At 48.3% G+C, this 25,823-nt stretch overlaps 1 long non-coding RNA gene across 1 annotated transcript in view; it reads left to right on the top strand.

Moving 5' to 3' along the window:
- Window positions 1-6,388: 6,388 nt before the first annotated feature.
- Window positions 6,389-25,823, top strand: part of LOC136382431 (uncharacterized) — a 28,471-nt gene continuing 9,036 nt past the window's right edge. Inside the window, exon 1 of the long non-coding RNA XR_010747232.1 lies at window positions 6,389-6,480. This is a non-coding gene — a long non-coding RNA (uncharacterized lncRNA). The remainder of the gene's footprint in view (window positions 6,481-25,823) is intronic.

Genomic DNA, 25,823 nt, shown 5'->3' with positions numbered 1-25,823 from the left:
GTAGTTTTTATATTGACTAGTTTCCTCAATCTGCTGTAACAAAAAAGCAAAAACAAGGTGGCTTAAAACAACAGCAACTTCAAGGGACTTTTTGTATTCAGGAGCTAACCAGGTTCTTCCTTGGGGGCAAGGGAAGATTCTGGTTCAATCTGTTTGGTGAGAAAACCCCAGCGAGTTCCATGATGTGTGTGTGTGTGTGTGTGTGTGTGTGTGTGTGTGTGTGTGTGTGTGTGTGACAGACACAGAGAGAGGGACAGATAGGGACAGACAGGAAGGGAGAGAGACGAGAAGCATTAATTCTTTGTTGCAGCTCCTTAGTTGTTCATTGATTGCTTTCTCATATGTGCCTTGAAAGGGGGGGGGAGGGGCGACAGCAGAGTGATTCCTTACTCAAGCCAGAGACCTTGGGCTCAAGCCAGCAACCTTGGGTTTCAAGCTATTGACCTTTGGGCTCAAGCCAGCAACCTTGGGCTCAAGCCAGGAACCTTGGGCTCAAGCCAGCAACCTTGGGCTTCAAGCTAGTGACCTTTGGGCTCAAGCCAGCAACCTTGGGCTTAAGCCAGGAACCTTGGGCTCAAGCCAGCAACCTTGGGCTTCAAGCTAGTGACCTTTGGGCTCAAGCCAGCAACCTTGGGCTTCAAGCTAGTGACCTTTGGGCTCAAGCCAGCATCCAAGGGATTGTGTCTATGATCCCACACTCAAGCCAGCAACCCCGCATTCAAGCTGGTGAGTCCATACTCAGGCCGGTGACCTTGGGGTTTCAAACCTGGGTCCTCTGCATCCCAGTCCAAAGCTCTATCCACTACACCACTGCCTGATCAAGCAAGTTCCATGATATTAAATTCAGGTTCCTCATTGGCCTAGGATGAAGTGTAACATCCTCAACCCTGCATCCCTTTGAAAAAAAAAAAAGCAACTATGTTCTCAGAGTTCTGAAGGCTGTACGTCCCAGGCCAAGGTGTCTGCAGAGCAGTGCTTGCTCTGGTGTCTGGTGGCTCTAGGGGAGGATCCCACATGGCGTCTTCTCAGCTTCTCATGTTTGTCAGCCATCCTACGTGTCCCTTGTCTTACAGATGTATCAGTTCAGTCACATGGCCATCTTCTCGGGTGCCTTCACATTGTCTTCTCTCTGTGCATGTCTTTCTCTGTGCCCAAATATTCTCTTTTTATAAGAACATAGCTGTATGAGATTAGGGCCCACCTTAATGACCTCAAGACTAGGCTAAATCTATGAAGACTCTATTTTCAAACCAGGTCACATTAACAGGTATCCAGGGTTAAGACTTGAATGTATCTCTTTGAGGTACACAGTCTAAGCCATGATACTATATTTTCTAAAAGCTTTTAATGAAGAGACCGTACCTGCTTAGCAGGGGAAAGAAGCCACATGCCGAGGAGGGTGTCCGCCACAGTGCAATACACTCAGGAAAGGCACTTGGGTCTGTGCAAGGTCGGGTTAAAGGAAACCTTTGCTCTGGGAATCCACCTCTGCTGGGTGGTTAGAGAATCTGTTGTCTGAACCATGATATTTTTGAGAGTGAAAGGGGGCATTATTAATAATCATCTCAGTATAACAGCTGTAAACCAGGACTATGGGAGGTTAGTCAGATTCTGTGGTCATCTTGCCTTTAAATAACAGTGTGAATTTAAATATGCAAAATTGGGAGGACTGGCAGTAAAAGTATATCAGATGGAAGGAAAAGCAGGTACAAAGGCTCATAGGTGGGCAACCACCAAATGCATGCTGGGAAGGGCTGAGCCTGAAGGAAGGGAGTCTGGGAGGCTGGGAAGAGCATTGAATGCCAGCCCAAGGAGAGCGGAGGCCTTAGCCACATTCTACTATAACTGGCCCCTGGTGGTCAAACCAGGGATCTCCTGGAGGAAGGGATGCCCACTGTGGGGAGAAACACAGGCACTGCAAACCCAAACCAGGTGACCGCCTAGCAGAGAGTCACTTTCCTGTCAGCCCAGGAGCATGAAGCCAACTCAGGAGTCCTGGACAGGACCAGACCCACCGCTGATGAATGTGCTGACGTGGCCTGTACCCCAGGGAAAACACGCCTCTCTTCACTCCATTGTTCAGCTCTGATTAGCGTCTGGAAGCCAAGGGGGGTGTCAGTTTGGTTGTTAAAACCTTAGACAAATATTTTTTTATTTTTCTGGAAACCTTCCCACTTTGGTGCCTAATAGACCCTGTTTATGTTTGGGTGTGGGTTTTTTATTATTTTTGGAAAAGGATGTGTGGCAGATATCAACTTCTAAATCACATAAAAGCTGGGTTTTAGTTACTTAATCCTTTGGAAAGATATTAATCATCATTTGTTTTTCTTGTGAAAAAAAAAATGTAAAGGAAAGTTTACATTTGGGGGGGAAGGGGTAGAAAAAGGATCTTATGGCAAAATGGTGAGGCCTATGTACCAAAAGAAGGAAGCTGCTGTTTAAGTCTCTGCATCCGCAGGGGGCTGCATGATCTCCCAGAGAGGGGCCCTCTCCTCAGCTCCCTATGCTCCCTGCCCTCTGGAGCAGCTCAACTGCTCTCTGCTATTGCACCTAACTCTGTGATCACTCCTCCCAGCTCCTTCTCTGGTTCTTCTCTGCTCCCCAACTTTTAGGGCAGCCTGGGCTTCAGTCCTTGGCCCTTTTCTCTGTCTATATGCACTCCTTGGTGGCCCCTCAGTCTACATACGGATCACCCCAAATGTGCATATCCTGTCCAGACTCCCCCTTCCCCAACCCCAGACTGCGGACCCCTGTGTTCAGCTGCCTCCTGGACATTCCCTTCCCTTTGTCTAATGGACATCTCAAACCTTACTTGGCTCCAACTATCCTAAGGATTCCCTGCCCCCAAACCTGCCCGTCTCTTAATTTCTCAGGTAAAAATTTTGGAGTCACCTTTGACCACTGTGTTTCCCTCCTGGACCACAGCCAGTTCATATCCAGAATCTGACTAGCTCTCACCACTTCCACAGTGACCACTGTGTATGAGCCACCACCATCTCTTGCCTGGATTATTTCAACAGTATCCTAATTGGTATGAGACTGAGATTCAGATGACCTGGGATCAAGTTTTACCCCTGAGTGTCCATGGAACCACGTCACTCTCACTCTGCCTCCACTTCCTTCTCAATTAGATGGGAAAGACACCTTCTCTGGACAACCTCTACCCAAATAAACATTGTAGATTACAGAACATTGTATAAATACAGCCTGTATTCAAATAAAAGGAAGAGAGAAAGAGAGGGGAGAGGAAGGAAAAGAGGGGGAGAGGGAGAGAGGAAAGAAAGAAGGATAGAAGGAAGGGAGGGAGAGAGAAAGGGAAGAAGGGAAGAAGGGAGGGAGAGAAGGAGGGAGAGAGAGGGAAGGCAATGATGAAACTCACCAAAGTCAGCTGTTGGAACACCGACAAGTGAGTCCCTAAATCCACAGCAGTTCTATCACTATCTCTGAGTTGGCACATGACACAGAGATCTTTTAATTTGCATGTGAGCGACAGTGGTTGTCCTAACTTGAAGAGCTGTTGATGAACCCCACCTGCAGCTCTCAGCTCTGCCGCTCTGGGCCCAGGGAGTTGTCCGGGTTTAGAGCATGCCTTTGTCCCTGTGTCCACAGACCACATTCACCAGGAGGGAAGGTGAGGGGGCCAAGTTCAGCCATATGGACTCCAGAGAAGACTGTCTCAGGCACCCTCACCTGAGAAGGCAAGCCTTGGACACTATCAGGTCACAATCTAAACAATGTCGGACCATGTCGCATACCTGCTTGCAGCTCTCCCATGGCTCCCTAGTGCCCTTGTGAAAACACCCAAACTCTTCAGCCTGGCTCAGCCCACCTCCCAAGAATCCCTGAACCTGACCCTGGGCCGCCCCTGTGCTCTCACCTGACCAAGGTCAGGGCCCTACAGTGTCTGAGATGCATAAAACGATGCTAGATCATACAGGGGCATTAGGTCCCGCAGCCTGACTCTCTCAGACTGCCAGACTGCCGCAGGCGGGGGTCTCCGACAGAGGTGGGTGTGCTCTTGATTGTGGAACTGTCTCAATGGAAGGGAGGCCAGGACGCTGGCTCAGAGCTTAGCCAGGCAGCAGCTTGCAGCTAGCACTTAGAAGCATCTTTACTTTCGGTCACTTCTCTTTTTCTGGCAAAGCGATATTTATTTTCTAGTTGAGGTAAATAATATAAAGTTTCCTTTTGAAATAAATTTACTTAAGTTAAATAAATTTACAAAATAAATACGTACTTTAGAGAAAACCACTAAGTCAAAACCAGTCCAGGCGGCTTGTGGACCAAGTCATGGGGGTTCTCGATGAAACCAGTTTGCTGTTCTTTGTGTAAACCGGGCTGTGTCCTGCCTCCCCACTTTGCTCTGGCTGTGCCTCCTGCCTGAACCACCCTTCCTACCTCTTCACTTGATTAATAGCTCCTCATTCTGTGCAGCCTTCCTTGACCCCATTTTCTTGCCCAAATTCTAAGCTGACTACCCTTGCTCATGTCCCCAGAGCCCCTACTCCTCGAGGAGTTGGGTGGGGGGTGACAGCAGCCCATTCCCTTTGTCATGTGTTGGTCTCAGGGACTCCTAGTGGCCTCTTTAGAAGTGTGCCTCTCTTGCGACACCAGAAGTTCCTGTGGCAAGGCCTGGCCGGGCTTCTCTGTGCCGCCTCCCACCCCTAACCTCGCCTATGTCCAGTGCAGAGCTTGGAGGAGGAGCTGACCCAGATGCGTGGACTAAGTGAACCTGGGCTAAAGGGTGGCTCCAGCTCCCAGCGTGGGTCCCAGAGGCACCACTCACTGGGGTGAAAAATCCCAGAGAGGAGCTTCCTGGGCGGATGGTGGGCATGGTCTTGGATGCCTTCTTGTCTTTTTGGATCTTTGTCCTCCCCACCTCCCCTTAAATTTGTGTTCTTTGGCTGGCCTGTCCCTTCATCTCCTCATAGGCAGGCTGCCTTCCTGATGCTGCTATGTCTGGGGGCAGACATCTTGTGGGGCAGCCCCAATTCCGGACTGAGGGTGCAGTAATGTGCAAGCTCAGAGACCCTGCCTGCAGCCAGGGGAGGCCTGCAGAGTGATTCACCCTCCAGAGCCCTTGCTAGACTCCCTCCCCTTCTAGACCTGCTTCCCCCTGCCCTTATTAGCTTATTCTGGGAGCTCTTCCTATTGTGTGCCTTGTGAATTTATCTTTAATACCCCTGTCTGAAAGCCCAGCCTGGATGGGTGTTTGGAATTTGGGGGGCTCAAGTGGAAGCATCTGGCAGGTGGCAGGATCCAGGGGTCTGGAGATTGGGAGAGAAAACTGGGTGGTAGCAAGGTCATGGGAACTAGCAGAGGAGGTGAAGTCACACAACGAGAAGTGAGGCTGTGAACAGAGACAGCCAGTGATCTGGCATCTAAGGTTCAATGATCAGGGAGGAGGAGTCAGCCCAGGAGAGGCTCCAGGGGTCAAGAACCAGAAGGTGTTGTTGCCAAGGGAGAGGCGTGCCTCCAAGTGTCAGAAGTCAATGAGATCCAAAATGGGCCTAGGACTGGCTAGAGAGGGCCAGGCCTTTTGACAGGAGGGATGGAGTGCAGGTCAGCCTGGAGAAGGGGGGAGAGGGAAGTGGAGGGGCCTGGGCTCCAGGGAGGTTTGGTTGTTGGTGTTTAAGATGGTGAGCAACAGGCATATCCAGTGCTTTTGGGGGTGGGAGGGAGGTGAGGGGGACCCTGGGGAAGAGGAAGACAGAGGGCAGAGACTGTGGAGCCCTGCGGCCCAGGGACTAACCTCATGATGGAGGAGCTGCTGCCACACTCCTTCTGTGGCAACAGGGCCAGCAAAGAGAAATGAAACCTCAGTGGGAGGAACCTGGGTGGGTTTGGTGATTAGGGTGGGAGGCTGATTGGACCCCCGCTCACACTCCACACCAAGTCTCGTGCCAAGAGTTGGAAAGGCAAAGGGTGAGGGGTTGTGTTGTGAGAGGTGAGGGTGGAGATGGTTCCTGCAGACAGCAGGAGACAGGGCTGACCTTAGAGATGGCACTAGTGACAGCCTCATTCATCCACTAACTTCACAAGGAACTGAGTCCTGACTAGAGCTCAGCATGGCTGACAGCCAGCTCAGGGCTGGGGCTTGGCCCTGAATTAAAGATAGTTACAGAATCAGAGATAGGGCCAGGAGAGGGTGAGGAGAATGAGGCATCGTGGATGTAAGATTGAAGGAGGGTCTGCCTCACCTTGGTCCTGGCCTTGATCTGTATGTAGCCTGTCATTTGACATGGGTTACTCTCTGGCCCCAACCTTCCTCCACGGTATCACCCTTCCCCAGGCAAACACGTGCAACACACGCTTCCCTCCACCTTCTGTGAAAGTGTTTGCACATTTGATGCCTTCAGCTTGGAGCACCCTTCCTTCCTTCCCTGCTGGGCAAACGTAATCAGTTTCTAAGACTTTGGTCAAATGTCTTGTAGATGTCCTCCAGCCAAAGACCACCTGGAGCTGCCGGTAGTTGAAGAGGTAGGTTAGCTACTCGCTGTGAGAGGGAGATCACACCTGCAGGGATGCTGGCTTGTCAGTAGAGGGTGCCGGCAGGAACCCATTACGTAGGACTTGGGCTTCCTTGGGTGATTGGGAGAGCCTAAGGTAGCAGGGTCTTGGGTAGATTAGATGCAGCCAGAGGGGGCAATTCTATGACGGCAGATCTCAATAGCTCTCATCCACAGAAAGGAGAGACTGAAAACATGCTACAACTATAGTTGCTAAAGATTTAGTAATTATTCATTTTAGGTGAGAGAAGAGGGGTGCTGGGTATTCGTGGGTGCCGTGGGGACCTTGTTTTGTCTGAGCTGAAACACAACTGTGAAGTGTGGCCTTGCTGTGTTTCACTGACTCATGGCCCCAAAATGACCTTGTCTGCGGTTGGTGTCCTGCGAGCATGTCTCTGTCCCACAGGAGGACAGCAGGGCCCAGTGGGAGCCACGCCAGCTTCCGGATGGTGGCGCTACCCCTGTCATCTTAGTCTCCATCTCTGCCAAGCCTCTGCACAGCTTCCACAACAAACACTTCTGTTTGAATACATCTTTTTCTCCTTCAAGCTCCAAGAACATTCTTTTAAATTAGCATAAAGCAAGCAAACAGTTTAGTGAGCTCATCTTATGGCATGGCTCACTGATTTCTTTTTTTCATTTGCACACACCTGTGGAGCCACCACACCCAGGTCAAGATACAGAACATTTCCACACCCTAGAAGGCATTCTTGTGCCTTCTCCAGACGACACCCCTCCCCAGGGGTGTCCACAGCCACCCTATGTCACTGAGGAGTCCGCTCTGGAAGGTGTTTCTGTGTGTCTGGCTTCACTCGTTTACCATAAAATCTGTAGACTTCACCCAGGCTGTTGCAGGAGGCAGCGCCTCTTGTGTTCATTGCATGTAGCTTTCCATTCCCAAAAAGCCCCACTGCAATTCAGTGGGGACAGGAACAACTTTCAACACATGGTGATGGCAGGATTGGGTAGCATATGGAAAACCATGAACCTTGACCTTCCACCCAACTTTGTGCACAGAAATGATTGGAGATGGATGATGGGCCTGAGTGTGGAGCATCAGAAGGAGTCACCATGGTCTTGGTGAGACCAGTAGTTCTTAAACAGGGGACAAAGTGCTAAAAAAGAAGAAATGGATCCATTGTAATTGGTTAAAATGAACAACTTTTCTCCATCAGAAGACACCCTTAAGAAAGTCAAAGGGCAAGCCCCAGGCTGGGAGGAAACATTTTGTCCATACCTCCGGCCTTGGCTCATTATTACCTTGATGGTTTCCTACATTCTTCAGCATGTATTCTTTTTAAAATTTTTCTCTCCAGCTTTCTTAAGATATATAATTGACACAAAGCATTGTCTAAGGTTAAGGTGTTCAATGAGTTGACTTGATGCACTTATAGATTGCAAAAGGTTATCACCATAGTATTAGGTAACACCTCTATCCTGTTCCATGGTTACTGTTTAGTTGTTGTTTTTGTTGTTTGTGGTGAGAACATTTAAGCTCTACTCTCTTAGCAATATTCAATATATGAAACAGTATTAACAAATTATTACCTGTATCTATATTTAGATCCATATAGGTATATTGCTGTATATTAGATCCCCAGAACTTAGTAATCTTATAATTGGAAGTTTATACCCTTTGACCAATATCTCCCCATTTTCCCCCTCCCACAACCCCTCATAACCTACACTCTCTCTGTTTCTCTGAGTTTGTCTTTTTAGATTTCACATATAAATGATAGCAGATAGTATTTGTCTTTCTGTGTCTGACTTACTGCACTTAGCATAATGCCCTCAAGGTCCATCGGAGTTGTTGCAAATGGCAGGATTCCCTTTTGTCTTGTGGCTGAATGCTATTCTATTGTATCTATGTATATACCATAGCTTCTTCTTTTTTATCTCTTTTTTACCGATTCATTTTAGAGAGAAGATAGAGAGAGAAAGGGGGGAGAAGGGGGGAGGGGCAGGAAGCATCAACTCCCATGTGTGTCTCTACCAGGCAAGCCCAGGGTTTCCACCCAGCCACCTCAGTGTTCTAAGAGGTTGACGCTTTATCCACTGCACCACCACAGGTCAGGCAGACCATAGCTTCTTTATGCATTCATTTACTGATGGACACTTAGGTTGCTTCCATGTCTTGGCTATTGTGAGTAATTAACATGAAATCTTTTTCTTCTTCTTTTCTTTCCCATATGTATTTTTTAAATTAAATTTATTGGGGTGACATTCATTTCAAACTCCCATACGTATTTTATTTCAAAGACATGAGGACTTTAATTCCAATTCCATCCAGTTTATGACATGAAATTAATAAAAATATCCTAAGATTTGGAAAACCTAAATGATTTAATTTGTACAAACCTATACAGGCCTTAGCTCCTGAATAGGGTTTAGCAGTTGGAAGCTCCACTCGAGTCTTTGGCATTCATCCTAATCTTTGCCTACAAAATTGTGAGGCAGTAATCTTATTTCTGTCTTCGAGCTGTGGAACTGAAGCTCAGGGAGGTTAAGAAGTTTGCCAAGGCCTGACTAAGTGGTGGCAAAATGGATAGAGCTTTGACTTGGGATGCTGAGGACCCAGATTTGAAACCTTGAGGTTGCTGGCTTGAGCAAGGGGTCACTGGCTCTGCTAGAGCACCCGACCCCAGCGAAGGCACAGATGAGAAAGCAATCAATGAACAACGAAGGTGCCACAACTATGAGTTGATGCTTCTCATCTCTCTCCCTTCCTGTCTCTCTCTCTCTCTCTAAAAAAAAAAAAAAAAAAAAAGTTTGCCAAGGTCAAAGGCAGCACCCCCAGCCAATATGTGGTCAGTGTGTGTCTCACATAGAGTAGGTACTGAATTAATGCTTCAGGAGCTGCGGGATTCCCAGCTTTGGGGATCCCCAAACCCGTGTGTGTGTGTATTGCTGGGAGGTAACTGTGTGTCCAGGTAGCAGACTGTGATTGCGGCGTTGATTATGAGTGCTGGCTAAATGCTGCAGGATCCCCACATTCTGCCTCCTAGTGCCAAGATACAACCAAATCCTATGGCTGTGCCCCTGCCCTCACAGCCATAATCAGTCCCAAAGTCCAGGGACAGCAAAGACAAATGACAAGATGCCAACAGGGCAGTTATTTTTCCCTCCTGGGACTCCGGCCACTTTCCATTTGTAAACAGTGCGTAGAGTTACACCCCAGTTCCACAGTCCACACGAAGCCACCACGTAGGTGAGGCCGCTCCTGCCTTCCAGGTCTCCAAGCAACAACACAATACTGACGTGCAGGAAGGCATGGAGGTGCCGACCAATTCTCAGCTCCCACCTTCAGCTTGATGCCAGGCATTTCCTGCTGGGCACTGAGTGTCCTGTTCTCTGCAGCACAGCTGCTACTCCAAAAGCTGCATCCAAAGTGCCCAGAAATGGGAAAAAAGCCAAGAAAGAAAGAGAGGGAAAGAAAAAAACTCCTCTCCATTTATTATCAATCAGCAGGTGTCTGGAGACATAGACGAACACAGAGATGGTTCCTAGACTTACAGTCAGTTCCTGCCTCTGCTGCTCACTGGTTGTGCCTTTGTTTTCTTGGTGATAAAATAGGTGTGATATTGCCCACCTCATGTGTCATGGTGAGGACTGAGGAATGTGCAAGGGTTTTGTGCTTAGGACCTGAAATCTGCAGACCCTGGTACAAGGGCTGGCCTTAAGTGGGTCTCACACTATAACTGGTGGGGGTCTTTCCAAAGCCGATGGCGAAGCCCCTCCCACTCAGTCCTTCTGGCTCAGCATGCCCCATTTGCACATGTGCAAGGAACAGATGCTGGCAAGAATTTCCATGAGGATGAAACACGATGTTTGTGCAAATGTAAAACATAAAGTATGGCCTCTCTGTACATTTCTGTATACATTTTCTGAGAAGCTGCTATATTCTGGGCACTGAGAGGGATCCAGAGAGAACTCTAGCACCTCAGGGAGCCCAAAGCCAAGGGGAGGAGACAGGGCAGATACAAACCACCTGCTCCCTGCTCCTCCCTGTACTCTGGGGAGCACTGTATCTCAGGCTATGGATGAGGAGGCCGAGGGCCAGATACCACATGGTGCAGAAGTCCAGTTCAGTGATTCCCAATCCTTTTCATCTCATGACACACATAAACTGATTGCTAAAATTCTGCAGAACAATATATATATATATTTTTGCCAATCTGACAAAATGTAGGTATATATTCACACTGGACAGCTATCGTTGTGTTGGCTGTTGTCATATTTTTATTGAACAATCTAAGAGAAAAGAGATCAGTGCCCCTGACTAAATAGTCAGGTATTGCATGTTTTAAAAATTCTTGTGGCACACTAGTTGAAAATCGCTGGTCACATTGGTTCTTGAGTCCAGTGTGCTTTCTGCTGCCCCAAGCAAAACAGGATCCAGCTGGGTTTGATGGAGAAGATTTAGGCTAAGAAGATGGGAGTGGGAGTGGCACTGGGGAAAGGGGAGACACAAAGCACTAGATTGGCTTAGTGGGCAGCAAGCAAGTCAGGGTGACTGGCACTAAACTCTCCCAGGTTAGGGGATGAACAAGGGAGACAAGGGCCCAAGGGGTTCTGGGGAGCCAGAGGCCTTAGCCCCAAACCATAAGAGTATTACCTGCACACCTCCCCAAACCCTAAGCTCCTAGCTGGGATGTAGAGAAATCAGACACCCTCTTGGCCTGGGAATTCACGAACAACCTTGTTGGTGAGTCAGACCCACATGGGGGAAGCGCAGGCAACTGAGGAAGACCAGGGAGGGCACCAGAGAAGGTTCTGGGGGGATGCAGGACCTGCCTGGACCCCAAAACATTCATGGCCAGGTGAAAAGGGATGGGGAGGACTTGGAGGCAGAGACAACAATGTGCACCAAGGCTCTGAGGCTGGAGTGAGGTGTCTGAGGGGATGGGGAGTGAGGGTGGGGCAGATAGAATGGGATCCAGAGAGCAGGGAAGGGACCAGCCTTAGACAGAGGAGTGGGCAAAAGGAAGAAGGATGCAGAGGTTGGTTTGTAAATGGTGGGGTGGAGTGTTGAGGATGAAGAAGAGAATGAAATGGCAGGAGATATTTGATCACATTCTCAGCACTCCCCAGTCCCCTCATTCACTCTGCCTCAGCCACACCTGCCTCCTGACTGTTCCTCCAGTATTTCTGCACACTCACTCCTGCCTTTGCATGTTTGCTAGCCTCTGCCTAGAATGCCTTCCACCCCTGTCTGCAGGGCTCGCTCCTTGTTATCACTCCAATGTCTGCTCACATGTTCTTCCCCTGATGGGCCTTCCTTCAACATCCCCTGCCCACCATCACCTGTCTCTCTATCTTACTTTATTTTTTCTGAACACTTATCAATTCATAATATATACTCATGGGCTTATATGCTTATTTTTTGTCACATCCATAGCAGGTAACTTGCAGAGACCTTACCAGTTTTGCTCATGGCTATATCCCTGGCACCCAGAATAGTGCCTGGCATGTAGTAAGTGTTCAATACAAATATAATGAGTGAATGAAAGACCAAGTAGAGCAGGTGGGAGGTGATGAGAGGCAGTCTTTAGTGACCATCTTACAACTTTTCCCCAAAAAACATGTTTGAAAGACTGCTACTCTCTGGCCCAAAGACTGAGCAAGTATATATGGCTTCCTCTAAGGCCTGAGCCTCTAGCCCTGCTTCCCTCACCTCTGCAGAGACTCTAGGTCATTGCATTTTGCCCCAATGTGGGCAGAAGTGGTCAGGCCTGGGAGGCGTGGAGGGGCTGTGATTTTGCTGGGGATGCTGGTATGGGGGAGGGGAAGAGTTGGAGTTGAAAGGTCCAGGTCAGAGCTCACGGACCTGCTGTCTGCTTGGTTCCCACCACCATTCTCTACACAGCCAACGCCCAGGATTGCTTTCTCCAGCAAGCTGGCCCTGGGAAAGGTAGATTGACTTCCTGTTATGGAAGTCAGGCTGATGGTAAAGATGATGACAATGACAGTAACAATAATGATGATAGCAGTGATGATGATAACACTTTTTAAATGAAACTTTACTAAGTGCCAGGCATTGTGCTCAGAGTCCTATCTCATTTAAGGTGCCCAGTAATTTTTGAGAAGTGGGGATTACTACCTTCCTTATCAGTGGAAGAAAGCTGAGGCTCAGTATAGGGGGCACTATTTTTAGAGAGCATTATTCAATGTGAGAAGATGTGTGGGGAAATCTGTGTCCTTCAGATTCTACGTCTGTCACTAGAATAGTAGTTTAGGATTGGTCAGATTTCTAAGGACCCTTCTAGCTCCAAAGGAGAACAAGGAGCTGTTAGAAATACCAAAAGAAGAAATGAATATTAAAAAGAAAAGAAATACTGAAGCAGAAGAGCATTACTGTGAGGGGGAAAGGGTGTGTATAAGAGTGTGTGCATTTCTGTGTGTATGTGTGAGAGTGTGTGATTGTGTGTGTATGTACCTTTGGAAGTGCTGACTTCCCATAGTTAAACATGCCTCACTCTTCTAGTCCTAATTCCTAGCCTAACCATAGGCTAGTGTTAGAAATCCTACCACCAAAGCCTCAGCCCTCTCCCTCAGATAATTTGATCCCCAGGAAGGGTGTAATTTTAAGCTGTAGTTGATGGACAGGAGTTTTCCACTTTGCTGAATGGAGAATGGCTATCTAGACAACTGTGTCGAGAAGGATTATGAGGTTGCATGTAGGCTTAGTGAAGAAAAGTGCTGTGATTGATTAGCCATGCCTGCGGAGGGCAAAGGAAGGAGAAGCATCTGCCTGCCCCCATCTGCCCACGTGATTCCAGTCAGAGCTGATGTTTGTAAGTGAAGGAAGGCTGACTTCACAGGGCACAGCCCCTGCAATGGGCCTTGGTCATTTCAAAGGGGACACAAAATCTCCTATGCCCAGGGGCATGTCAGAGGAGGAAGAATAGGGCTTTGTTGTTTTGTTTTGTTCTAAAGGTACTTGCTATTTAATGTAAATAATAAAAAGCTTTACTCTCTTTTTGGTAGCACAGAGTAATAATTTAATGTCATGTTTTGGATGTACATAATATAGTTATAACAAAGCAAAAAAAATCAGGGCAAATGACGTGGGGCGGGGAAGTCAGTGTGAGAAAGTGGAGAAGAGAGACTGTGGCAGGCAGTTAGACAGACATGAGCAGAGCAGGGACTATAGGCCAGGCACAGAGGGCCACCAGGGTGGATAGCCCCAGATACCAAGAAACGGGCAAAACTGGGAAAACAAGAATCTGGCCCCCAGGGTAACCTTTCCTCCACTAGCATATTGCTGGTCATGTGGTTTAGACCCCCTGATTTCCTATCTCTGGTCACGCAGTTAAGAGCTTCCTCTAACCTTTCCTCCCCAGTCATATGGGTTAGGCTCCCTTACCAGGGGATTGAACAAGGGGGCCAGAGAACAGCCCTTAAGCATTAAAGCCTCCAGGACAAGGAGGTTCTGAGCTGCATCAAATATATCTAAGCCTCAAGTGTGTTTCAGCTCCAGGCCAGAAAAGCAGCAAAACCAGACAAAGGATGCCATGGCTGACCTCAGGACCCCCTGCCTGGCACCAACCAGTCAGTGGAGACCACCACTCCAAAAGGACACACCTGGAAAGCTGATGAATATTCTGGGACCCTAAGATTTTCACTCTTAAAAGATCTTAGGATGCCCTGGCCAGTTGGCTCAGTGGTAGAGCGTCGGCCTGGCATGCAGGAGTCCCGGGTTTGATTCCCAGCCAGGGCACACAGGAGAAGCGCCCATCTGCTTCTCTACCCCTCCCCCTCTCCTTCCTCTCTGTCTCTCTCTTCCCCTCCCGCAGCTGAGGCTCCATTGGAGCAAAGTTGGCCCGGGTGCTGAGGATGGCTCTGTGGCCTCTGCCTCAGGCTCTAGAATGGCTCTGGTTGCGGCAGAGCGATACCTCAGATGGGCAGAGCATCGCCCCCTGGTGGGCATGCCGGGTGGATCCCGGTCGGGCGCATGCGGGAGTCTGTCTGACTGCCTCCCCGTTTCCAACTTCAGAAAAATAAAAAAATAAAATAAAAGATCTTAGGATGGAAGACCCAGAGCCATTCTCCCTCAGGGCGCACACCCACACCTTTCCCTTTCCCTCTTCTTCCCTCACAGGCGTGTATCTCCTAAAATCTAAGGGTCCTCACGAGACTGCAACCAGGGAGCATGGGCAGCGGCAGCTCTTTTCAGGCTAACCCCCTGAACCTGTCTTCAGAGCCCCTTTTCTCTGACTTCTGGTGTAGGTTAACCTGTTGTTTCTTTTATTCTAGGCCCTTCCCTGTTTCACTGACTACAGCTTTAACAAACTTACTCTCAAAACTCACCTGGACTCATGTTGTGAAATTTTTCTAGCACAAAGTCAAGAACCTACGTATTACTGGCTAGCCATAAGCAGACCCGAAGGGCCAGATCCCCTGTCTGGTAAGAAGACCTCTTTCTCAACCTCCTCTTCTCTTGCAATATGTCATTTATTTTAGCCTTGCTATACTCTATTACATCCTCTAGTATTCTTTTTCTCTAATCCTTTTTCTTTAGTTTTTATTAAATTTTACTTGTATAAGCAGGACTGCTTAAGACAGAGTCTAAAATAGGAAACCTTCACCACAAAAAGCTAGGACCTCCTCCAATACAAAGGACTATACCCTCAGGGTGAATGTAAATGGGAAGGGGACAAGTCTTGCTAAGAATCATCAATGTGGTTGCCCTCTCCAGCAAGTGGCCTCCCAGAGTAACATGTCCTGGGGAGACCACAGCGGGACTCTGTTGGATATTCACATCTGTGGGCCCACAGCGTGGCATGCTTCCAACCATAACCACCCCACCCCAGACCACGTGATGGTTCAGCCTCCAGTTACAGAGGGATAGGATGGGAGTCAGGATTGAGTCCCAGCTCTGCCACTGTGGAGCAACTGTGTTAGGCTTGCTCGCTGGTATACCAGCTGCAAGCACTTTGCTTGATTAGTGCATGAGCGTGTGGCAGAGGCACATGTGCATAGCCTATAAAAGGCTGTGGGTACTAGCGCTCTAGAGAGATTAGAGATTGCAGATTGCAGATGCATGGTTGCCTGCCCGCCACTGGGAGGGGCCATTTGGCTGTTTGTTTGCCTGAGGGGTGGTTTCCCCTGCCTGTGTGCTTGTCTGCCGTTGTGAGACTTTATTAAATGGAATGGCCCAACCCTTTCTGACCCCGCCGTTTTTCTACCATCTGCTCAAATCCAATGTGAACCTGCCTGGCCTTAGCCACCGGCATTACACTCATCAACCTGATCATTGTACAAACAGGGAAACTGAGGTTCAGGAAGAAAAGGGCAATTGTCCAGGATCACACAGCAAATTGGGTCCAAATCCTCCCAGTGCCCACCTCTTAGGTCTTGAAGGTCATTTGGTCTTTCAGAATCCTCTGAAGGAATAGGAGCGAGCTCCTCTTAGGCTCAGATGGAGATATGAATGAACAATGACACACGCCCCTCTTTCACTACTCCTGCCGCAAGCACATGGCAGGTACCACTAAGCAGCCACAGCACAGTCTCCCTCTGACCCAGATACGGCCCCAGAGTCCTGCTCTCGCAGGCTAGCCCAGCTTGTTCACCGTGGGCAGAAAGGCCCTGGAAGAGTTGGTAGCAGCATGCACGGTTTCTTGAGGCCTAGGGTCAGGACTGGCACTTCATCACTTTCGCCACATTCTGCTTGACAAAACAAGAAATGTGACGAAGTAGATTCAAAATAGAGAGAAATACACTCTGCCTCTTGATGGGAGGAACTGCATATTCCCATTAGAAAGGACACAGGGAGGTGTAAAGGACTGTGGCCATTTTTGCAATCAACCACATATTGTAAGCAAGCTGTGAAACAACATGAAAGAGTGATCACTTCCAGAGAGCAGGATCTATGTGGATGGGCAGGTTAAACCTTCTCCTTTACTTTATTATACATATGTCCTTTCATGATCCTTTACTTTTGTTTCAAAAAATGAAATACTTCCATTTAGAAAAATAAAGACTTGACCCTTCAGGTGTTTTTTTTTTCAGACTTGTGAAATGAGGCGTGCTGGGAGTGCATCAGCACCGAGCGCTCTAGCGGGAGACAGAAGCACCCGCAGCAAGCAGCAGTGAGTGCCAAGGCCTCCACACAATAGAATTTTGGTCACAGCAAAACAAGGAATGAAGCAGTCTGAAATGTTCAGATACTTTGCTAGGCGCACACAGTGAAAACAACGAGGTGTGGTTAGTTAGCATCACACGCACCCCTCTGTGGGAGAAGTGTGTGGACTCTCTCTGGAAGGGCAGCAAACAGCAGCAGCGGCTGCCTGGGGTCGGCGTAGACGGCAGCAGCTCTCTCTGTGCACTCTTTTGTACCCTTAAGATTGTATATCATGTGAATGTGGCTCCTCTTAAAAAATAGAGAGGTAGAAGCTTAAAAATGATTTGTCTTTAAAGTAAATCAAAGTTTCAGAAAGAAAGAATTCTCTTTGAAATGTCTGGGGGAAGGGAGATAAAGGATGACACAGATTTTGTTCCAAGCACTGACTCACTCCGTGACCCATGGGGAAGTCAGTCACTGGCTGTCTCTGAGCATCAGTTTCCACCAGCGGTAAAATGGGCCAAGTCTCCCTGGCTCACTCCCAGGTCACCGTGAGCAGGGACCAGTGCCACTGCGTTAGACAATGCCAGGGTGTGCCATTCACATCATAGGCCATGTGACTGGTGCCCCCTGCAATTGTGCAGCATGCAGCATGGGCAACTAGAGGAGGCAGCCCTGATGTGAGGATGCGATGAGACCATGGACCAGAGAGAGCTTTGCTTGTCATGAGGGGAAGGGTGTGCATGTGCGTACGATATAACAATACATTCTTCTGAATGGGTATGTACTTTCTGCTGACATGTCCTGTGGACATGGACTTGGGAGAGGGGTCAATCACTCCCTCCCCCCAGCCTTGGGCTCCTGGGTCCTCTAGGAACCATGCCTGAGAAGAGAAAGAGCGACGCGGCAGGCTGCAAAGGCCTCTCTCTCCACCTTTGGGAGCCCCGCCACCAGACAAGCTGTTTCCTCAGGCCTCTCCCATGCTGGCTCATAGTCTCCGTCCCCAGGGTCGTGATGTAAGAGCGGAATTCCTCACACACCAAGATGCTTTCTGCTTTTCGAAGTGCAGAGTTCGGCGCTTAGTCAGAGAGACTTGGGCTCAAATCCCAGCTCTGACACTTACCCTCCCTGGGACCAGTGAGCCTCAGTCTTCTCAGCTGCAAAATGGAGATACAAATCATGCCTGGCTCACGGAGGTGCTGTGGAGATTAAAGGTCAGGCACACAGCAGACGCTCAGTCAATGCCAGCTCCTGGGACTGGCTCTCATGGCTTCTAGTGTGATTAACTCTCACAATTGCAGGGCGGTGTATATTTACCAAGACATAAAACAAAGAGAAGGAAACATACCAGCACTCCTAGCAGTGGTTATCCCAGGAATGGGTGGGTGCCATTAACAAGGGACTTCTATGCATGATTTTTAAATTGGCAGAAACCACAGGAAAGACATTTCTATTCTCAAAATAGAGAAATAAAGTTAAAGAGAGAAAGGGAGAGGGAGAGAGAGAGAGAGAGAGAGACTGAACTTTGGTGGCACAGTGGAAGGAGCAATGACCTGGAATTCTCAGGTTGTCAGTTCAAAGCCCTAGGCTTGCCCAGTCAAGGCACATATAAGAAACAACTATGAGTTGATGCTTTCTGTTCCTCCCCTGCTTTCTCTGTTTCTCTTTCTCCTCTCTCTAAAACTAATAAATAAAATCTTTATTTAAAAAAAAAAAGAGGAAAGGAATAGGTGGAGCACAGAGGTTAGGGCAGTGAGACCACTTTGTATCATACTATACTGTAACAAATACACCAGTCTGGTGGGTAGGCAGTCCATGTGCAGGGGCAGGAAGTACATATGAAATTTCTGTACCTTCCTCTCAATTTTGCTGTAAACCTAAAATTGCTATAAAAAATGAAGTCTGTTAAAAAAGAACAACTGAAACCCACCCAGGGCACATGTGTGCATTATGCAGAAGGGAAGTATCAAGGCCTGGAACGTATTTTCCTTGAGGGGACAGACAGTGCAGGGAAACACTGTGTCAGGAGGCAGAGGTACAGGTTAGAGTTGCAGGTGTTTCTTCCCCCTGCTCAGCGAGGTGCCCAGAACACGGCCAATGCAGATAAACATTCAGGTGCCTTTCTTGCCTGGCCTCTCCCATCAACCACACCGCCTCCTCCAAGTTCGGGGTTCTTATACGAAGAAGAAGCACCACCTTATACCCTCAGTAAGGAATCAAGGTCTCTCAGGTCAAGGCCATAGTAGGAGGAAGAAGACATCCACATGCCAAGGACATCTGCCAGCAAAGTCCCAGGCCAGCCTCTGAGGGTCTAAGCTGACCCCAGACTGATTTTAGTTCATGTCCCAGCAGCCCAACATGGTGGGTCAGAGAGAGCCACATAGCTGACATCAGGCACACAGAGACTGGGCAACACTGCAGGGCTTCACAGCCCTCTTCAGGAGTGGGGAGGCCATGAGGTCCGCACCCACCTCCTTCCAAGTGACAAACACCAGCCTCAGCTGCTCAATTGCTGTGTGACCTTTTCTGACCCCCACCCTAATCGCCCCACCAGGTTTCCGACAAGCCCCAGGGGCTCTCTAGGTTGGAGTAAGCATGGCATGGGAGCGAAGCAGAGTTTCCAGGAAGCACTGGGGCCAAGACTGGGAGACTTCTGGACAGGTGGGCAAGGTAGCCACTTCTCAGAAGTGCTCCAGGCCTCCCTAGGAGCCTCTTAGTCCAGGTCTGCAGAAATCAGAAATCATGAGGGCCAGGGCCAGGGGATCTAGGGAAGATGGCAAAACCACCAGGCACTCGGCAGAAAAAAAGACGTGTCTTCTGGAAAGCTGGCCAGCCCAAAATCCACAAAAAAGACCATTTACAAGAAGTGGCTTTTCTGAGCTCCTTCACCTGAGTCCCAGGGTAGGAAGCAGGCTCGGGCTAGTGCATGTCCCAAGGCCCACTCTCAGTCCAGCTTCTGCTGGGCCCAGCTGAGCGTCCGGGGGTGAAGCAGCCACTTTTCCAAAAGATCAGATCGGATCATTGGAGCAGGAATGAGCACCCTGTGGTCAGAGATTGTTACTGCTCTACTCAATTTAGGGACAGAGTCAGGGCGGGAGATGAGGGATCACAGGCAAAAGACCCCTCCAGGTAAGGCCAATAGTGCTCATGGCTGCGAGTTTATTTAGACAGAGATGAGTTCAAGTCCTGATTCTGCCCCTTGATCAGCTGTCTTTATGGGCAAATGACTTTATTTCCCTGTCTTCATCTGTAAAATGGGGATGATATAAAAGCCCTTAACTAGAGTAGGATATATTATGATCCTGTGTGTCCATTGCTTGTACACCGCAAGCCGTCCTTAAGCCAAAGCCCCATCAGCATCCCTCCTATTGATAATAGCCATTGTTTTGTGATTATTAGTAGTAATTACAATTATCATATGAACATCTTCCTCTGCCTTAATTTCCTCATTTGTAAAGTGGGGACAATAAAAGGGCTGGCATCATGAGCTTGCTGGGGGATTATATGAGTAAGAGTTCCTGGCACAGAGTGAGCACTCAGTAAATGTTTGTTATGATTGCTATTACTGTTTTTATCATCACTGTTGTCCTTTTACTCCTGGTAAAGCTTGGCAAGCCAGCACAGGCTTCTCCAAGAAGGATGCATTCATATGTCTAAAAGAAAAGGGAGGTTCAGGGAAGCACAACCATTGGCACAGGTCACAGAGCGGTCTGGGCAGCAGAGGTGGGACCGGGACCGTTTCCCACTCCTGCATCCCAGTTTCACGCTGCCCCACCTCCACCGACACCCCCATCTGTACACATCTCTCCTCTCTGGAGCTGGCAGCAGCCCAGACAGCCGGCCCCAGGCCAGGGAGGCAGAGGTTGGGGCGCACGCGGGGCTGCACGTGGGGCGCGCACGGGAGGAGCCGCACGTGTTGATCCGCGCCAGCCCGCCTGCGCTGGGAGGGTCGGGCAGGCTGCGGCCGGCCGCTGGCTCCCCGCCACGGGCGCGCTTCCGGGGCGTCCTCCAGTCCTGCGAGGGCGTCGGCGCTGGGGGAGCATCGGTGCTTGCAAATAACGTCCAGCCAGTCGGTGAGAGGCCCTTCTCCCTTCCGCCCACAGTAGCCTTTCCAGAATTCTGACTCCCCAAGTCACAGCTCCGAAGGAAAATCAGAATGGCAGCGGCGAGCGTCCTTGATGTCTTCCTTTCTTTTGCTGGCCCCCTCATCGTCAGCAAGTCCTGATGGCTCTGTAGAACAGAGCCCAAATCCAGAGGCTCCTCTACCTCCTACTGCTCCCTCCTACAACCATCATCCTCTCCCTCAGACTATTGAAGTCGCATCCTCACCCCCCACCCTTGTCCTGCTGCACAGCTGACACAGCTGCTGCTGCCAGTGTGATTGTCGTGAGCTACCTTTTGTGTTAAAAGGACAGAAAAAGTGCACGGATTGTATGACTTTTTATTTGCATGAGGAAGTCACCCTATTCTGGTAGCTACCATACAGTTTAGAAGTGAAGCCCAAAGCCTACAGAGAGAAAAACAGAAAATTAGGTGAGATTTAGAATAAGAAAAGGAGTCATAGAATATTAGAAATTTTAGAAAGTTGACAAATGCCACAAACATCACAAAGTCCAGAAAAATAATTTTTTTTTATTAATCAACCATCTGACATACCTTTGTAATCCTTTTCCCCAACATTTCATTGATCACCTCCACATGATGACAGTTGGTCATTTTGTTAACAGGGAATTAAAAGATAATTCAGTCTTTTCTTTAACATGGCCTATTGAATAAAGCTCTTGCTACTACAGACTATTTAGAAAAGTTTCAGTTTCACAAGATGTACTTGGAATGATCATATAAACACATGCATTTCAGCACCATTATTAAATTTGGAAAAACCTCCATCAAGTTTTTTTTGTATATGATCTGTTACAAAGACCATTGTTTTCAGGCCAGCCATAAGTTTGTGCTCTACAAACACAGAAGTCTGATCATTGCATTTTGCATGATCTTCCCCAAAGACGAAAACAATGTATCATGTTTGTGATTGTATACTCTGCATTATTCTGTCTCCTCCCACAGGAAGGCACTTTGGTTTGCACTAGGGGTGGATGACAGCAACGTGAAGCAAACCCTGCATTTACAATGTAATACATCTGATGGGTAGAAAGGACTTTCTGCAGAACAGCTTCTGACTCCTTACATGTCAGGCCTGATGTTCCTTCACTTTCTGCACACTTTCTGTGCTGGGTGACAGAGCACATTCATATGGTTATACAAACTCTGGATTAGTATCTCTGAACCACGATCCAGGTGACTGTGCATGGTGAGCTTTAGGGAAGCTATCTTCTACACCAAGATGGCTAACTTTGAACCCACATGCATTTATATCAGTAAACTCAATTTAAATGTACCCACAACTTAACTTCCCCTGAGCTGGATCCCCTTAGCTGCTTTCGGGTGCAATATATTCCTTTTTAGAATTTTACACACATGAACATAGGGCTGAGGCTCCATCTGGCAATAAGGAAGGAGCCTGTGCACAGAAAAAATCCTGAAAACTTTGAAAACTTTTCTGAGTGCTATGGGCTGAATGTGTGCCCCCATGCCCTCCCTCACCCCCAAATTCACATGTTGAATCCTAATCCCAAAGGTGATTGTTTTTAGGAGCTGGGGCCTTTGGGAGGTGATTAGGTTATGAGGGTAGAGCCCTCATGAATGGGATTGGTACCCTTACAGAAGAGGCTCCAGAGAGCTCCCTTGCTTCTACTACCAGGTTTGGATATAAGACATTTGAGACCAGGAAGAGGGCCCTCACATGACCATGCTGATACCCTGATCTTGGACTCCCAGGCTCCAGAACTGAGAGCAATAAATTTCAGTTGTTTATAAGCCACTCAGTCTGTGGTATTTTGTTACAGCATTTGGAACAGTCTAAGACACTGAACTTTATAAAAAACTCTACTCTGGATCATACCTTTCTTACCTGTAAAATGGGATAATGATAATAATACTACCTGCCTTATGAATAAATTATTATATGAAAAGCACTTGGAAGCCTATCTGGCACATAGTAGGTGCTTATTTAAACATTTGCTGACTTGAATGACCAATAAAAGAGACTTATAAACTACAAAGTAAAGGCCATTCATGGCCCTGGCCGGTGGGCTCAGTGGTAGAGCGTTGGCCTGGCGTGCAGGAGTCCCGGGTTCAATTCCCGGCCAGGGCACACAGAAGAGGCGCCCTTCTGCTTCTCCACCCCTCCCCCTCTCCTTCCTCTCTGTCTCTCTCTTCCCCTCCCACAGCCGAGGCTCCATTGGAGCAAAAGATGGCCCGGGCGCTGGGGGTGGCTCCTTGGCCTCTGCCCCAGGCGCTAGAGTGGCTCTGGTCGTGACAGAGCAACGCCCCGGATGCTGGATGGGCAGAGCATTGCCCCCTGGTGGGCGTGCCGGGTGAATCCCGGTCGGGCGCATGCGGGAGTCTGTCTGACTACCTCCCCGTTTCCAGCTTCAGAAAAATACAAAAAAAAAAAAAAAAAAAAAAAGGCCATTCACATTCTTCAGTCCAGTTAAAAATTGATATGAGCCAAACTAATTCACTGCAGCCCTTGCAGAGCAGATTTGCAAAAGCCTGGTTATAAGAAGAGAAGTAAACTTGTCTGTAGCAGCAGCTGGGGCTGAGGCTCTCCCTACAGGGTGGAGCTGGGAGCACCTTGAGGAAGCAGTTATTCAGCCTCCACTCACAGCCTCAGAGGTGAGGATCTCACTATCTCTGGAGGCAACAGGCTTTTTATTAATTTAACACCACCTTCCACCCATGTCTCCCACTCTGGCTCCATGTGTCTGCCTGTCCCTACCCTCATCAAAGAGAGGAAGACCCAAGCTGACAAGCAGAGATTCCATAAGATGAGAAAATCACCCTAACCTTGAAAACAGAAAGAACAAGATGGTGTAAGCTCTGTTAGACAAGCAAAGAAATCAAGAAAGAGCCTAGGAAGACATCTAGTGGAAGAGAAAAGAAATGTGGACAAAGAGAGAGGCCATCCCACGAAGAGGTAGGAAGAAAGAGCAAGGGACAAGGCAGGATGAGGTGGAGAGAGGAGCTTGATGAGCTTGGAAGCAGCTGACCTCGCTTCATTCTCCTCACAAACATTGCTCAGGCATCAGCAAATATTTATTAGATACCTGTGGTCTGGGATTCTGTAGTGGGCAAGACAGAAAAAATCTCTACTCTAGTACAGCTTAGAGTTTGGTGATAAAGACAGAAAATAAACAAACGAGCCAAGAGATAAAGCATGAGAAAGTAATAAAGAACAATGCAGAAAATTAGGACAGGGTGAGGTGGAAGGAAGTACCAGGAGCTACATTGAGGGAGGAGGTGACATTTGTGCTGAGGCCTGGCCAGTGAGAAGGAGCCAGTCATGGAAAGATGAGGGGAGAGCTTTCCAGGGAGAGGAACAGCAAGTGCAATGGTCACGAGGTGGGCACAGCCCTGGCACATTCAGGGAACAGCAAAGACTGGAGTGAGCTTGGGGAGTGTGGCAGGCGACAAGCTTAGACTGATGGGCAGGGAGTCAGACATAAAGGATATTTTTAGCCAGGATATTGAACATGAATTTTTTCTAAGTACATAGGATTAAGGAACACACACACACACACACACACACACACACTTCTAGTGTTCAAATGGCCTGGACACTTTTTAAAGTAGTATTGAGAGACTCTGAGATGTGGCCATTTTTCCATTTGATTCTTATGTGGCGATGGGCCACCTAATTTCCATCTCACAGCTGATCCAACTGAAGCCCAGAAAGGTGAAGTGATTCATCCCATGTTACAAGGCCAGCAAGTAGCTGAACCCAAGTCTGGCTCATGTTCTACTGGGACACAACTTCAGAGCACTTCCTAAAATGGGTGTGGATTCTTTACAGTTAATAAAGTGCTTTTTAATCTACACTTTATCTCATGTGCTATTACTGCGTGTTATCACCTCTTTGCCATAGCCTGGGAAATGTTTCTGAGACCTTGAATGACTAGTCACAGCTCTGAAGCTTCTCTTTATCCTCAGTTTTCACCAACTTCTCTCTGAACAGGATCACTGTGGCTCGAACTCAGAGTTGGATCCAGCTAGTCCCAGTGGATGTTAGAGAAGGCTGCTGCTAGCCCATACAGTGTCTTTGTGCAAATCAGAAAAAGGCTTCCTTTGCTCAAGACACTTGACTTCGAGCTTCCAGAGTGTGAGGTGCTCGCTTAGACATGGAACCCTTGTGCAGTGCACAGCCTGAATGACTGGAGTGCTTTTCCATGCCCCTGCATAAACTATTTAGAAGAGGAAAGCTAGGAGCCCCAGCAGGAAGGAGACCCACTTGAAAGTGGCCAAACTAGACCACACACAAACACATGCTGTGCCTCAGGGGTAACCATGACTGGCCAGGTTTTCCTAGAACCTCCCAGCCCATCAGGACATTGGGTTCCAGTTTACCTCCTCATCACTATACTATACACCCTCAGTGCCACCGCTCCCCGCCACCCCCATTGCAGAGTCACCTGCTTTGGGCTGTGAAATGTCTGTTCTCCTGGCACTGTGCGATGGCTCCTGAAATGCCCCCCTGAAAAGAGCCCCACAATTTGATTGTGGGTGCCATGAGGTTCCAGCACTCACTGGACCCACATTCCCCATGTGGCCAGTGCCACCTCCCAATGCCAGGAGCTCATCTTTGCAGTCCTTCAGCTCCTAAATTTAGAAGCGTGGATTAAATCCAAATGAATGGAGAGTTATGTAACGTCATGTCCCTCTTTACTGTCCCTCCCCTTGGAATAATCAGCCTTAATCAGCTAATGATGGGGCCCCGAATGCAGCCCCAATCCACAGAGAAGCTATTAGGCTTACATAAGGAGTGACATTGGCCTGGTGTATTATGAGGCTTTAAAATACATTCTTACTCTCTCTTTCCTCTCTCTCTCTCAATCTCCTTCACCCACACATTCTAATGCACACATGCACACACACATGCTCACATACTCTCCCAACATGTCCATCAAATCCTGAAGCAGCTTAGCTAGTCTGGAATCAAATACAAGCAAGCTGAGAGAAGGTTTTACTCATTGGGTGGTTCAAATCTTTACCTCAAAATAAATCGCCTCAATCTGTAGTGGCAGCTAAACCAGGAAAGAAGGGAGCACTTTGTCACAGAATTATTGACTGAAGGAAAAGGGAAATACAGGGAGGGAGATTTGAGAACTTCCTAATCATCAGAATTGTCT

The sequence above is a fragment of the Saccopteryx leptura genome, chromosome 10 (assembly GCF_036850995.1).
Source record: "Saccopteryx leptura isolate mSacLep1 chromosome 10, mSacLep1_pri_phased_curated, whole genome shotgun sequence".
Taxonomy (NCBI): domain Eukaryota; kingdom Metazoa; phylum Chordata; class Mammalia; order Chiroptera; family Emballonuridae; genus Saccopteryx; species Saccopteryx leptura.
Note: the sequence above shows the minus strand (reverse complement) of the source record. Positions and strands in the feature narration are given on the sequence as shown.